Raw genomic sequence first — 14,600 nt, 5'->3', positions numbered from 1 at the left:
GTTACTGGACCTTATTTTCCTCAGGCTCCTCTCCATTTCCATCTCTTTAATTCTTTTAGACAGGAACAATTATGGGTCAGAGTTGTGACTGTGGATTGTATACCCTCTCCCTCATTTGATGCCCTGTCTTCCTGCTGGAGGTGGCCTCTATAAGTTCCCTCTCCCTACTGTTGGGCATTTCATCTAAGGTCCCTCCCTTTGAGTCCTGAGAGTCTCTCACCTACCAGGTCTCTGGTGCATTCTGAAGGGTTCCCTCAACCTCCTATCTCCTGAGTTTGCCTGTTTCCATTCTTTCTGATGGACCTCAGAGCTTCAGTCCTTTTACCTCTCCCAATAACAGATCAGGTTCCCCTTTCTCATACATTGCTGATGAACTGAGAGCAGTCACCATTAAGGACCTAGTATATATTTCTCTTTCTGTCCCCATGTCTTAAATTCCGAGAAACAATTTTACATATCAGCAAGTTTCTCAAAAACACAAAGACATATTGACCTCAGGAAATTTCCAACTGAGGATGGTAACAAGTAGATTAATGTTGTAGCCAGTTCTCCTTCAGTTATACATGTCATTTTTCAGGACAGTCCCAAGAAAATATATACTCACTCCAGAAAACTTATCAAAAATCTATATTGTATTTCTGAAATACTACCTCATTCTTTTAATTTTCCTCTTATATTTGACATTGATATCACTGCCAAAGTTAGTTAAATTCACCTACATTTTTATCTAAATTCCTACTTTTAGTAGAACCTAAATAAAATGTGATTGCTAGGAAAAACTATGTAGAAATACGTGCTTTAGAAGAATAGTCTGAAAATAATTTATACATAAGCCAGATTACCAAGTACTCTGCATTGCTGAATAATCAAGATAACTCCTGTCATGAACCACCATAATCTGTCTTACTCATGACATTAGATGACAAAGTTGAAAGAGCTCTCACAGACCTAAACATGGCAAACATAGAAGACAGGTTTTGCCCTTTTACCTCTTTCCCTCCCCCTACTAAATTTATTGCATTTCCCAAACTAGTTCACAATGCATATTTCCTTATTTGGCCAGTGAATCATTCCTGAGACAAAACACTAAGGTCTAACAATCAAAATTTATTATTTGACTAATATGTCCAATCAGGTTTTACCAATTTACCATAGGAAAAATCTGTCCTGCTTTGCCCTTCAAAGCCCACTCCTACACTGGGGTATCAAGCCTTCACAGTACCAATGGCCTCTCCTCTCACGGATGTCTGACAAGGCAATCATCTGCTACATATGTAGCTGGAACCATGGGTCCCTCCATGTGTACTCTTTGGTTTGTGGTTTAGTTCCTGGGAGCTCTGGGGGTACTGGTTTGTTCATATTGTTGTTCCTCTTATGGGACTATAAAACTCTTTAGCTCCTTGGGTCCTTCCTCTAACTCCTCCATTGTGCTCATGTTGTGAGCATCAACTTCTATATTTGTCAGGCACTGGCAGAGCCTCTCAGGAGACAGATGTATCAGACTCCTATAAGCTAGCACTTGTTGGCATCTGCAACAGTGTTTTATATATGGGATGGATCCCCAGGTTGTCCTTTCTAAGAAGGACCAAAGTATCCACACTTTGGTCTTCCTTTTTGAACTTTGTATGGTCTGTAAATTCTATCTTGGGTACTCTGAGCTTTTGGGAATGCCAGGACAGGAAAGTGGGAATGAGTGGGTTGGTGAGCAGGGAAGGGGGATGGGATGGGGGTTTTCAGAGGGAATATGAGGAAGGGGGATAACATTTGAAATGTAAATAAAGCAAATATTCAATAAAAAATTAAAAAATAAAAGAAAAAACAAAACAACAACAAAACAAGAAAACAAAACAAAACCACTCCTACAGAAACATACACTCTTGCTTCTCTTGTATTCTTGCTTCTCTTGCTTGCTTCTGCTGCTACTTTTACAGCCCTTCCACACACACACTTGCCTCTCCATTGTAATAAATATGTGCTGAGAATTTGGTGTCTGGGTATGTCTTATACCAATTCCAGGGAGCTGACTTTCTTTTCAGAAATAAAAGTGTAACAAGAAACATGGGTTTCTCTTGTACATTCAACCTTTGTAAAGCACAGGAGTATGGGAATAAAGTTGGCTGGCATTTATCATTTGTTCTAAAAGTCTTTAAGAAAATGTAAATGGGAGCCCTGCCCTATTATCCAGGACTGGGCGGGCCCGGGCCCTGCGGTCTGTCCAGAGACCTCAGGCTGGAGAGCCAGTGACTTTCTTGTTGGCAATCTCAGCCAGGCCATGTCTGGAGGCGGAGCCCCTTGGTGCTTACTCAAGACTCACTATTGCGAGTCTAGGTCCAAGCCACTACTATGCCCAACCCCAGCAGTACCTCCTTTCCTGGCCCTCTCCCTGAAGAAATTAAGAACCTGTTGGCAGATGTTGAAACATTTGTGGCAGACACACTGAAAGGGGAAAATTTATCCAAGAAAGCTAAGGAAAAGAGAGAATCTCTCATTAAGAAGATAAAAGATGTAAAGTCTGTCTATCTTCAGGAATTTCAAGACAAAGGTGATGCTGAGGAGGGGGATAAATATGATGATCCTTTTGCTGAGCCTTCAGACATGATTTCCTTAGCCTCAGAGCACTATGATAAAGATGATGATGGCCCCTCAGATGGAAATCAAGTTCCTCCAATTGCAGCCCAGGACCTTCCTTTTGTCATAAAGGCTGGCTACCTGGAAAAACGCAGAAAAGATCACAGCTTTCTGGGGTTTGAATGGCAGAAGCAGTGGTGTGCTCTCAGCAAAACAGTATTCTACTATTACGGGAGTGATAAAGACAAACAGCAGAAAGGTGAATTTGCAATAGATGGCTATGACAACAAAATGAACAACACCCTTAGGAAGGATGGAAAGATTGCTGTTTTGAAATCTGTGCTCCTGATAAACGTATCCCAAACGTATCCCAACAGCCTCTCCCAAAGATGCTGAGGAATGGGTCCAGCAGCTGAAATTTATCTTACAAGACATGGGATCCGATGTTATTCCTGAGGATGATGACGAAAGAAGAGAATTATATGATGACGTTGATCATCCTGATCCGGTCAGCAACCCACAAAAGAACCAACCAATAGATGTTGAAATTTATGAGGAACTTCCAGAGGAGGAAGAGGACACTGCTTCACTGAAGACAGCCGAGCAAGGAAAGGGGAGATGGGACAGCATGCATCACCCCTCAGGAGATAAAAGTACTGATTATGCTAATTTTACCAGGGTTTGTGGGACTGTACTGGAGCTCTTTCTGATGAGTTGTCCTTTAAGTGTGGCGATGTGATTTACATTCTTAGCATGGAATACAATAGATATGGCTGGTGGGTAGGAGAGATGAAGGGAGCCATTGGCTTGGTGCCTAAAGCCTACCTAATGGAAATATATGATATTTGAGATGCTGGAGAAGTCTTATGTCTGTCTGCAAGTGCCTTGGAACTCGGTACACCTGAATGCCTGCCCAGAGCCACCCTCCTTTGGGTGAATTCCTGCCTCAGCTGTCAGTCTATGTAGTCACTCACTAAAGCACTCTGATGTCAGATTAATCAAGTAGTGATGGGTTACATTAGATACAGCAGTAGAGATAAGACCTGTTGTTTTTCAAATAATAATTAGTTTTAATTTACCCATTTGGTTTGTATGGGAAAATTCATTGTGATTGTACGTGAATCTTAGTCATTGAAGCTGCCAGTGAGGGTTGCTGTTTCTCTTAGTCCCTAAGTATAAGTTATTTTTAGAGTGCTGCATATAATTTCATAGACTTTGTACATTTTGAGTCAATAATAAGGACTTCTTAAAAAAAAAGAAAGAAAGAAAGAAAGAAAGAAAGAAAGAAAGAAAGAAAGAAAGAAAGAAAGAAAGAAAGAAAGAAAGAAAATGTAAATGGTATGATAAATTAAGGAACCCATCCGTGGTTCTCAAATTTCTTATAAAAACATACATTGGCAAATCAGTCACAGAGATTCTGATTCCATATAACTGAAGTTCAAGAATTATAAACTGTAGCAAGGTTAAGGTGGTGATTATGATAATAATCATGATAGTATTTGTATAGAAAACATACTTTGAGAAGCATTTACATTAGGGATGCGATGAAAATAAGAGGTTTCACATAGCATTTAGAGAGGCTATCAACTTTCATATTTAATGGCTTCATGGATAGACTCAAGATACTGAAACAAAATCCAACTAATGACCCAAGCAGCTAATCAACCATCAAAACTTCACAGAGTCTCATCAAACATTTTATGATAAATCCCAGACTCTGGAAGGGAAACAAGACACTGAAATGGCCACATCTGGTAGACACACAACTGCCTATAAATATAATTCTTAAAGATCTGATACCCTCCTTTGGGCTCTACAGGAACTTATATGTGATGCAGACACACAGCCTCCACACACACACCGGCACACATTGACAACTACAACTACCTCCCACCCAAGTTGAACTGCCTGCTTCTAAACTGGCTAAGACTGTTGTATCTTACAAGATTTTAGAGTAATTAAATCTGTACTTTCCTATAAATCAGGCAAAGCTTTTATCTAAGGCAAATTTTGAGCAAGATGATAAAGTATTCAAATTTCTCCTGATTTTATTACAAACTCCAGAGAAATAGCTATGTTATAGTTTCTGCATATGAAAACAGCAACATCATCACCAATACCTTATTCTAAGTCAGCAGGATATGTCTAAAATTAACCATGAAATAGATTTTGTAGTGGGAATCATCTTACAAATCTGGACATAGGAAAGTTTATGGTCATGTAAACACTCCTATGACTTAATTAAATTGCTCCATAGCGATGCTGGATCAAATTTTAATATATTTCAGAAAAATATTATTAAAATTGTGATACCATAAAATCTATATGGAATGAAATAATATCAGTTACTGTAATTGTCTTGGCAGAATATTAAATTGAATGCCAGAAAGATCATGTACAATTATTTTACTACAACCTCTGTGATAACCCAGAAGACACAGCCTTTGTTAAAAGAGTGAAGAAGGAAGGCATGTGGTACATCAATGTAATTCAGTCTTAAGAACAATGAGTTAAAATGATGACTTCAATGTCATCCTAAAGACCTTTGAAATAATAACCAAATGATCTAAGTAATTTAACAAAATAGAAAGCAAGAAATTTTAATTATGATTCTTATTGTTTACACTTGGCTATAATCTGAAGACATTTTGTTTACTAGCTCTTGCTGTAGATGATCAATCTGTTCTAATCTCCCCAGCATCATCCAAGGCAAAATTCCTTGCTACCTGCCCCAATGTGCTGGATTCACAAATGAAAACCATACACACACACACACACACACACACACACACACACACACGGCCTTATATTTAAATATTCCTTAAACAGCTCAATGTCTGGGCCACTCCCAAACTTCCACGTTGTTAATACCTCCCATACTCCTTCATTACCACTTACTAAAATATGTATTCCATCTTTGCTACCCTAGACTCAATGCAGGGGTGGGAGTCATCTGGGGTTTTTCTTCCCCAAATTTTTACATGATTGGTACTATGTCTTCTTCAGTTCTCAAACCTGCATCTTATTGCTGCTTCTTCTCTTGGTCCCCTTGCCCACAAATACCAAAGTTCTGCCTCTGTCTCCTTGCTCAACCATTGTCTGCCAGCAACTTTATTTACTAATCATAACGCATTGGGAGCAGGGACCCTCTGCTTCTTATGTGTGGGAGTCTTGTATAATTTTGGGAACCCAACTAACATAATATAAGCAATAAACCAAATCTACAACAACAAGGTACATATTTAAAACATATTTATAACTAACTAAATATTGTATTTTGTGTAAAAATGTAACCCACACTAGACATTGTGCATAAGAAAGTAAAGTTATAAATATTAAGCTGATAAATTTTCTAAGAAATATGTCTGAGGATTTCTCTGAGTATTTGGGCATGTTTAAGCAATATAATATTATTTTATTATTGAATTGTATTCAAAAGTTCTGATTTCATAACTTATTTTATTTTAAAACTGGAGCAGTATATTAAAATTCTTTATTATTCTTTATAGCAAGAAGTAGACTATGCCTCATAATTTGATTCATAAGAACATACATATGTCCACACATATAGGGTGAAAATAAAGTAGTAAAATAACATGTAACAATTAATTGTAGGCTAGATTAAAACCCACAGTCCAAATGTACTAACTATACTGTGTGGATATATGGATTTCTATTTAGCCTTTGCAATAAATTAATGTTTGTCTTGTTTCTCCAATTTTAGTATATTTTAAGAGATCATCTTTACTTAGTGGTATACTTCTTTTCATAATAAACTTTAATTTGGTCCTGGGAACATTGCTTGTTGGGGAAGAGTACTTGCTGTGAAAGCAAAGGACCTACATTGAATCTGCATTGTCCATATAAAAATTGGATGTGGTTTCCTAGGCTTGATATTTCAGTGCCAGGGGTCAGTTGACAATAGGAGGATCAGGGTGTGTGTGTGTTGGGGGGGATTGTTGTCCTTAAATCTTTGTGTGTGCAAGTGTATATGTCAGGGTCCTGTGTGGCAATGAACCCTAGGATCATAAGACAGACCATGTGTCAAGGTAAAAAGACAGATAAAGAGACTCAAGTTTATACTGGCACACATATATGTACACACATGCAACATACACAGAGGGAAGGAAAGAAGGGTAAAGGGGAGAGATAGAAGGAGGGAGTAAAGGAGAGAAAGAGGACAGAAAGACTCAGACTGAAGTAACAAAGGGAAGTGTGTGCAATCCAATGTATTCTGGGGAAATGAGAATAACTATAGAAGCTTGTAGAAAGTAATGCATGGGCATAACCACTACTGCAGAATCTGTGAACATTTGCTACCACAGTTTTTGCTTGTGCAACACACCAAACCAGCTGTAAATTCACTGTCCACTATTTCTCTGAAGGTTTCCTCCATCAATGCTCAACAAGAAGGCAGATTATGCTTGTTCTGGAATTAACATTGTGTGATACAGATATATTAAAAATCCAGTGGATTGAGTGCTAGAGGAAAGGAGCACAGAACACACAACACATGTGCAGTGAAAAAGGAGTCACTAAGATATCAGTGAATTCCTTTAAGGGAAGGACCATGAAATAGGTAGACAAAGTAGAAGTTGGTCTTCTCCTTGTACCTATTATTCAAAGTGTTTAATTTATTTCTCAAATAATGTACATTTGGACTAATTATTAAAAATTTGTTATGCATATTAAAATATTCCAAATATCACAGGACTCATAATGTTTTGGCCAGGACAGAGTGAGTACAGTCATTGTTGTTAGATACATTGATTATGCATGAACTCATGGAGGCAGAATTCTAAAACTGTTGCATGGTCTATGTGGGCTAGTTAAAACAAAAGAATGTAAGAATGCACAGTAGTTACTATTCAAGAAGTAGCAAGCAGATTGTTTTCTTATCATTTTCTTTTAATCTGATAAAATACTAAATATTTAGAATTTTTCTTGGTATTGATAGATCATGTATATATAGTGTGAATGAATTCATTGCATATTATGTTTATTATTCTTGTGGTTTTAATTACCTTTCTTTCTTATACTAAAGGTAATTAAAAATCTTATATAGTATGCTTGAATAAGGTAACATACACAACAATTCTCATTTAAATTCCTCAGGATAACTGATTCAAACTAACTCATCTTTAAATGTATTCTTTTTAATGGGTGTTCAGTGGGTTGGGAAATGGGATCAATTTTTATAAATGCTTCCCACTGCAGCAAAGATTGTCTTCTATCCTCAGCATAACAGGTAATTAACTGTGCTTGAGAAGCAAGTCCTCAGAGAATTCTTTCCCTGGGAAGTTTGTCTAGTCACAGAGGACAAGGGTAAATAAGATGTCTATGAAAACAATGCACAGGACTCTCGGGAGTAGCAAATATATAAAAGTTTTCTTGATATTCTCTATTACTATTTTCCTAACTTGAGCTTTCCCTCCTTTTAGATTCTTTGTATGAACTAAAAACCTGAGAGTTCTGAAACAAATCTTAAACTGTCACCTTTATACTAGGATCTCTCTGTCCTCTGAAAAGGAAAAACTGAACTATCTTCCCTTATAACTATTTTTAATCAAATAAAGGGGATTTATCAAAATAAGGTAAGTGATGAGACACCTCTATTGACAGACATGCAGTCCTAGGAAAGGGGGAAAGTGTGGGCTGCAGTATCTAATTAGTGCACAGGAAAGACAGCTCCACTTCAAAAAGCCTTTCACAAACCTTGGCTATATCTATTTCAGTGACTTTAGGAACAACTAGACTTTAAAATTTAACTAATTTTTTTCTCATACTCTCACTGAAACCAAAAGAACTCTTAAATTTCTATAAGCAATATATTTCTAAGTTGTTGATTACCTGAAAGTATTAATATTTAGACATTTGATTGTATAAAAACATGTTTAAAATAAGATTAATCTTGTTCATGTGTTTCACCTAAAGCTTTAGTCTATGGTAAAAATATTATACTTGGAGGTAAAAATGCTTATAATATCAATGTGAATAACAAAAATGCAATGTGTCTGTGATTTTTGACCCAGTTTTTATAATAAAAGAGAGCCTTAAACTCAGATGACAAACAAATACATCTAGAAGATAAATGAGTTAATAATAATTTATCACAAATTATTGGATATCAAAATTTCCACTAAATAGTTATACAATAAAGCACATACATGACAGAGAAGAACAACACTATAATTGAGGCTTAACTCATTTGGCTTATAAATAGGGGATTTTTTTTTATAACTGTACAAATATGAAGAAAAATGTCAACGGTGTTTTTACTACTTGCTCAAACTCAAGTACATAAAGGAGGTTTGTATATATCTCAAATGTATTCACTACACATGCAGAATATTTGATCTTTCAGCTGAGAACATAAAAATGGACCAACCAATATTCCATACTAAGATTTCAGAGCTATTTCTTCCAACTTCCCGACTGATTCCTGGAAATGTTTTCTATGATTTTCCAGGAATGAGTTCATCACTGCTCTTAAAATTACCTCCTAAACATTATGCCACATGCACAGTCAGATAATTTGAAATTCCTTTCAAATTTTATATTAGAAGTAGAAGTGAAATTCCCAGTTGTCACACTACTTTTTGTGCATGGAGGAATATGAATGTGTATGAATGGGATATTCATACATGTTTCTATTGTGTGGGTGTGTTGTGCATACAAAATCCAGAGTCCTTGCCAATTTTTTCTATATTTGATTTCTACTTTATGTTTGGAGACTGTGCTTCCCACAAAATATGGAGCTCATCAATTTAGCTACAGTACTGCATCAGTAGGGTCCATAAAAATAACCAGTTTTCTCTCAACTAGAACTGAGATTATAGAATTATAGGTTATAGATTATTGTTTCCCTTGCCAATATTATTACCTTATTACTGAAGATAAAATCCAGGTCCTCTTGCTTTGGTACAGAGCTCTATATGGACTGAGTTGTCTCCTAACCATCTCACATGACATTTCAAATATGGAATGACCACCCTGGTTTCTACAGTTATAACGAATGAGTCACGAGGCTTTGCTATTCCTATAAAACTAACTTTCTTGATACTTCTTTACTATAGGAGAGTCAGATTGCAGAGAATGTCATTGATCAATAAAAGTCATCCAGAAGAGTTTATTCTACTTATTTTTTCAGACTGTCCTTGGCTGGAACTTCCTCTCTTTATTATTCTTCTGGTAACATACCCCACAGCCATGATTGGAAACATTGCCATCATTCTGGTGTCCACATTAGCCCCCGCCTTCACAGCTCCATGTACTTCTTCCTCAGCAACCTCTCCTTTCTGCTCTGATTTGAAAAAAAATGCAAAAATTCATGGTGCTGTTTCATTTACAAATAGTTACTTTATTAAGTGCTAATACAATTATTTAATTTATAATACAAGTATGTCCTTCCAAGCTAATTGTCATGAAAATTACATAGTAATCATTCATCAATTGTTTTCTAATTTGTGACTTGTGAAACAAATCCAATTCTTGTGGGAGAGCTGACTACACACTGATAAATAGGAACTACTTTTTATAAAGTATTCTTTTAGTTTATAGACTTTATTTATGTGGTTGTTATTTTAAATACCCTGTTTTATTTCTTAATCATATCTATGCAAGTATTCTATATGAGGAATTGAAGAACTTATCATTAAATACCCAAAAGAGTATAATTAAAGATGAAAACATTATTTTCTTCAACTTTTATTTTAAATATCTTGATCAATTAAATAGGAAAAATGAAATATATAATGACAGCCTAGAAATATTTATATTAATATACTTGTAGCTAGATGGAATGTCCTTTTAAGGATTAAGAGGCTTAGCAATTTGTAATTTGGATTGAAAGAGAACTTGCTTATTTATTTCTACTATATGAATTGTTACAAATATATAAATTTTACATAAGGATGTTCAAAATATACAACACCGTAACTTGAGATATCTAAGACCATTCTAGTACTAACAGGGAGAATTTATCTTTTATCATGAAATCAGCTACACTTCATTAAAACAAATTGATGGCTTATAAAATTATGATATTGGAATAATTTGTGAATAATTAAATATGGTGCATACGAAAGAACTAAATATGAGTGAAAATATAAGCTATATCATCACTTTCTTGACCTGAATGCTTTAATTCTTGGCCAATCTTCATGGATTACCCATAGTCGCATTATCTCAGGATAAACTATTATATTTAGTACCTTTTCTTCCAGGTCTGTTCCTACCAATTGATGCAATTTTATTCCAACTTTTATGGTGAAATCAGAAACTTTTTTCTATGTAAATCTTTAATTTTTTTACTTTTTGTACTAAGAAAATCCATACCATAACACTATATTTCTTACCAAGAAGAGAACAAGTTTAAGGCAAAATAAGCAAAATACAATTAAGTTTGGGATGTATGTGATCTACATATGCATCTTGCAGTCTCTTTTTTACTAAAGTTTACTATTTCTCTACTCATAGTTTTAGCTGTAAACATCATGTTATTGTGAACGGTGTGACAATTTAAACCTTGATTTTGTGTACACATATATCTGGATGCAGTACTTATTCAGAGATTCTCCACTCTCAATCTTGTGTAAAAACCAGCTACTTAATTGTTTCCTGATGTGTCAATAAAGAAAGTTTAATACCCAATGACTGAGCAGGGAAAGAGAATAGGGCTGGACTTCCTGCCACCCAGAAGAGAAGCTGAAGGAGAGAGGAAATGGGGATTTAGCCAATGGGAGAGAATACAGGAGAACAGAAAGCCATAAAAAGCAAGTATCTTCAGGGTGGAGTGGGGGGGGGGGAAGCAATAAATGGGACATTTGAAATGTAAATAAAGAATATATCTAATTTTTAAAAAAAAAGCAAGTATCTTGGGAATTTGGACTGGGAGGTAGCCACATTGTTTAAGAGTATTAAAATTGAGAAATACTGCTCAATTGTTATCCCTTTAAAGTATGTTAAATAAATATAATGGTCCAATCTCAATTATGTGGGCACTAGCTGAGTAAGACACCAACTAAAAAGCCATTAATAGTTAGTGGCCCTAGATTGCCTAAGTCTGAAACTCCTTGCAGCATTTGAAACAAAGTACTTAACTCTTGAGTAATTAATCACGGGTCATTGGAAATTAATATCTCCCATTAATTTTTGAAAATAGTAATCATGAAGACTTTGCAACTGGTCTCTTATGATCTGTTGCTTTAGTGGTTGAATTTTTTGTTGACTTATTTTAAAACCCAAACAGTTCATAAAACCTTATCCCTGTCATTTTTCAGGAGCAATCTGTAGCCCCCAGCATGGAAAAATTCTTTGTGTTTCCTTAAACATTTTTTTTCTAAAATATCTGTGTCAGAATCTGTCCACAAAATATCATCCATGTAATGACAAATAATGGATTGAGGAAATACCATGTAAATTATATGTAGTGGTTATTGCACAAAATACTCACACAAATTTGGACTGTTTAACATTCCCTGTGGCAGAATGTTCCACTGATATCTTTTTTTTTCCTTTCTAATAATATTATTTTGGGAGAGTTCCATAAGCATTAGTAACATATAAGAAATGACAAACCACTGTTGACAATGAAAAAGAACAGCATTTCATCACTTCCAACTTTTTTTTAATTTATTGATATATTTATTTACATTTCAAATGATTTCCCCTTTTCTGGACCCCCACTCCCCGAAAGTCCCATCAGTCCCCTTCCCTCCCCCTGTTTTCCCACTGAACCCTTCCCACTTCCCTGTTCTGATTTTGTTCTATACTGCTTCACTGAGTCTTTCCAGAACAAGGGGCCACTCCTCCGTTCTTATTGTACCTCATTTGATGTGTAGATTATGTTTAGGGTATTCCAGTTTTCTAGGTTAATATCCACTTATTAGTGAGTGCATACCATGATTCATCTTTTGAGTCTGGGTTACCTCACTTAGTATGATGTTCTCCAGCTCCATCCATTTGCCTAAAAAAATTCATTAATTCATTGTTTCTAATGGATGAATAGTACTCCATTGTGTAGATATACCACATTTTTTTTGCATCCACTCTTCTGTTGAGGGATACCTGGGTTCTTTCCAGCATCTGGCAATTATAAATAGGGCTGCTATGAACATAGTAAAGCATGTATCCTTATTACATGGTGGGGAATCCTCTGGGTATATGCCCAGGAGTGGTATAGCAGGATCTTCTGGAAGTGAGGTGCCCAGTTTTCAGAGGAACCGCCAGACTGATTTCCTGAGTGGTTGTACCAATTTGCAACCCCACCAGCAGTGGAGGAGTGTTCCTCTTTCTACACATCCTCTCCAACACCTGCTGTCTCCTGAATTTTTAATCTTAGCCATTCTGACAGGTGTAAGGTGAAATCTCAGGTTTGTTTTGATTTGCATTTCCCTAATGACTAATGAAGTTGAGCATTTTTTAAGATGTTTCTCCGCCATCCGAAATTCTTCAGGTGAGAATTCTTTGTTTAACTCTGTACCCCATTTTTTAATAGGGTTGTTTGGTTTTCTGGAGTCTAACTTCTTGAGTTCTTTATATATATTGGATATTAGCCCTCTATCTGATATAGGATTGGTGAAGATCTTTTCCCAATTTGTTGCTTGCCGATCTGTCCTTTTGATGGTGTTCTTTGCCTTACAGAAACTTTGTAATTTTATGAGGTCCCATTTGTCAATTCTTGATCTTAGAGCATATGCTATTGGTGTTCTCTTCAGAAACTTTCTCCCTGTACCAATGTCCTCAAGGGTCTTCCCCAGTTTCTTTTCTATTAGCTTCAGAGTATCTGGCTTTATGTGGAGGTCCTGATCCATTTGGATTTGAGCTTAGTACATGGAGACAAGAATGGATCAATTCCCATTCTTCTGCATGCTGACCTCCAGTTGAACCAGCACCATTTGTTGAAAAGGCTATCTTTTTTCCATTGGATGTTTTCAGCCCCTTTGTCGAGGATCAAGTGGCCATAGGTGTGTGGGTTCATTTCTGGCTTTATAAAGTAAAAAAAAAAATGATTCAGTTACAACACCAAAAAATATTTAGATATTTTACAAAGTGTCACTTTGCAGGACCATAATCACATTTAAGCCACTGACTTACTGTTAATGGAAAAGGTTCACACTGCATCTAGTTGCTATATTATTTCTAAGCATAATCACAGCTGATTGAATGCAATGTGATATACGCCAAAATCCATATGGATGTAATATGGTGACAGCATTGTACAAGTAACATTGGTGACCTCCAACAAGCATATGTTAAAAGTAGGCTAGTCAAGCTAAGTGTAATGTTGGAGCCAAAAAAAATGTAGTGGAATTAGGATTGTCTAGTGAGATCAGAAACTATACACTATAATGATGTAAAAACTAAATACTGGTGGAACACTATCAAAATACTAGCAGCAACTGTGAAAGTCCTCCAAAATGACTAAGAAAATCTAGCAAATAAAGATAATACCATTTGTTTAAGAATATAAAACTTTGTATACAGTAAGCATAACAGCTTTGTGTAAGGCGTTAAATCTGCTTCATTTCAAACAACTGCCAGAATATACTCCCACTCTAAAATGCCTCACTGATATCTTTTTATGGATTGAGCATTACTGTGAGTAGGTTCTGTGAAATCAAACCTTTCCTTATCTTGCTAATGCAAATGAAGAGTAATAAAATTATGATCATAGGCCATTCCTTAAGTAATGAAGAAGGTAAAGAAATTCTAGGCTGTAACAGACCCACTGGTTGGATTACTCTATTCACTGCTCTTAAATTTGCTGACAGATCAGCTCCCATATCCACCAAATCTTCTATTTCAATACCATTTACTTGCAATTTTAATTTTGGCCTCTGATCATTAACAATGGTTTGTCAGAACACACAGTTTCCAGTACTTCCAAGCATCATATTCTCTATTCATAAGTAGTTTTACCCTTGAGGTAAGAAAACGGTAAAAATTGAGAAAACATATCACCTGCATTAAATTGCAACTCACTTTTTACATAGGTTATAATTTTAATTTCTCCTCTGAAATCTTCACGT

At 35.9% G+C, this 14,600-nt stretch overlaps 1 pseudogene; it reads left to right on the top strand.

Moving 5' to 3' along the window:
• Positions 1–2,343: 2,343 nt before the first annotated feature.
• Positions 2,344–3,424, top strand: LOC127669650 (src kinase-associated phosphoprotein 2-like; annotated as a pseudogene).
• Positions 3,425–14,600: the final 11,176 nt, after the last annotated feature.

Source organism: Apodemus sylvaticus, chromosome 19, assembly GCF_947179515.1.
Source record: "Apodemus sylvaticus chromosome 19, mApoSyl1.1, whole genome shotgun sequence".
Taxonomy (NCBI): Eukaryota; Metazoa; Chordata; class Mammalia; order Rodentia; family Muridae; genus Apodemus; species Apodemus sylvaticus.
Note: the sequence above shows the minus strand (reverse complement) of the source record. Positions and strands in the feature narration are given on the sequence as shown.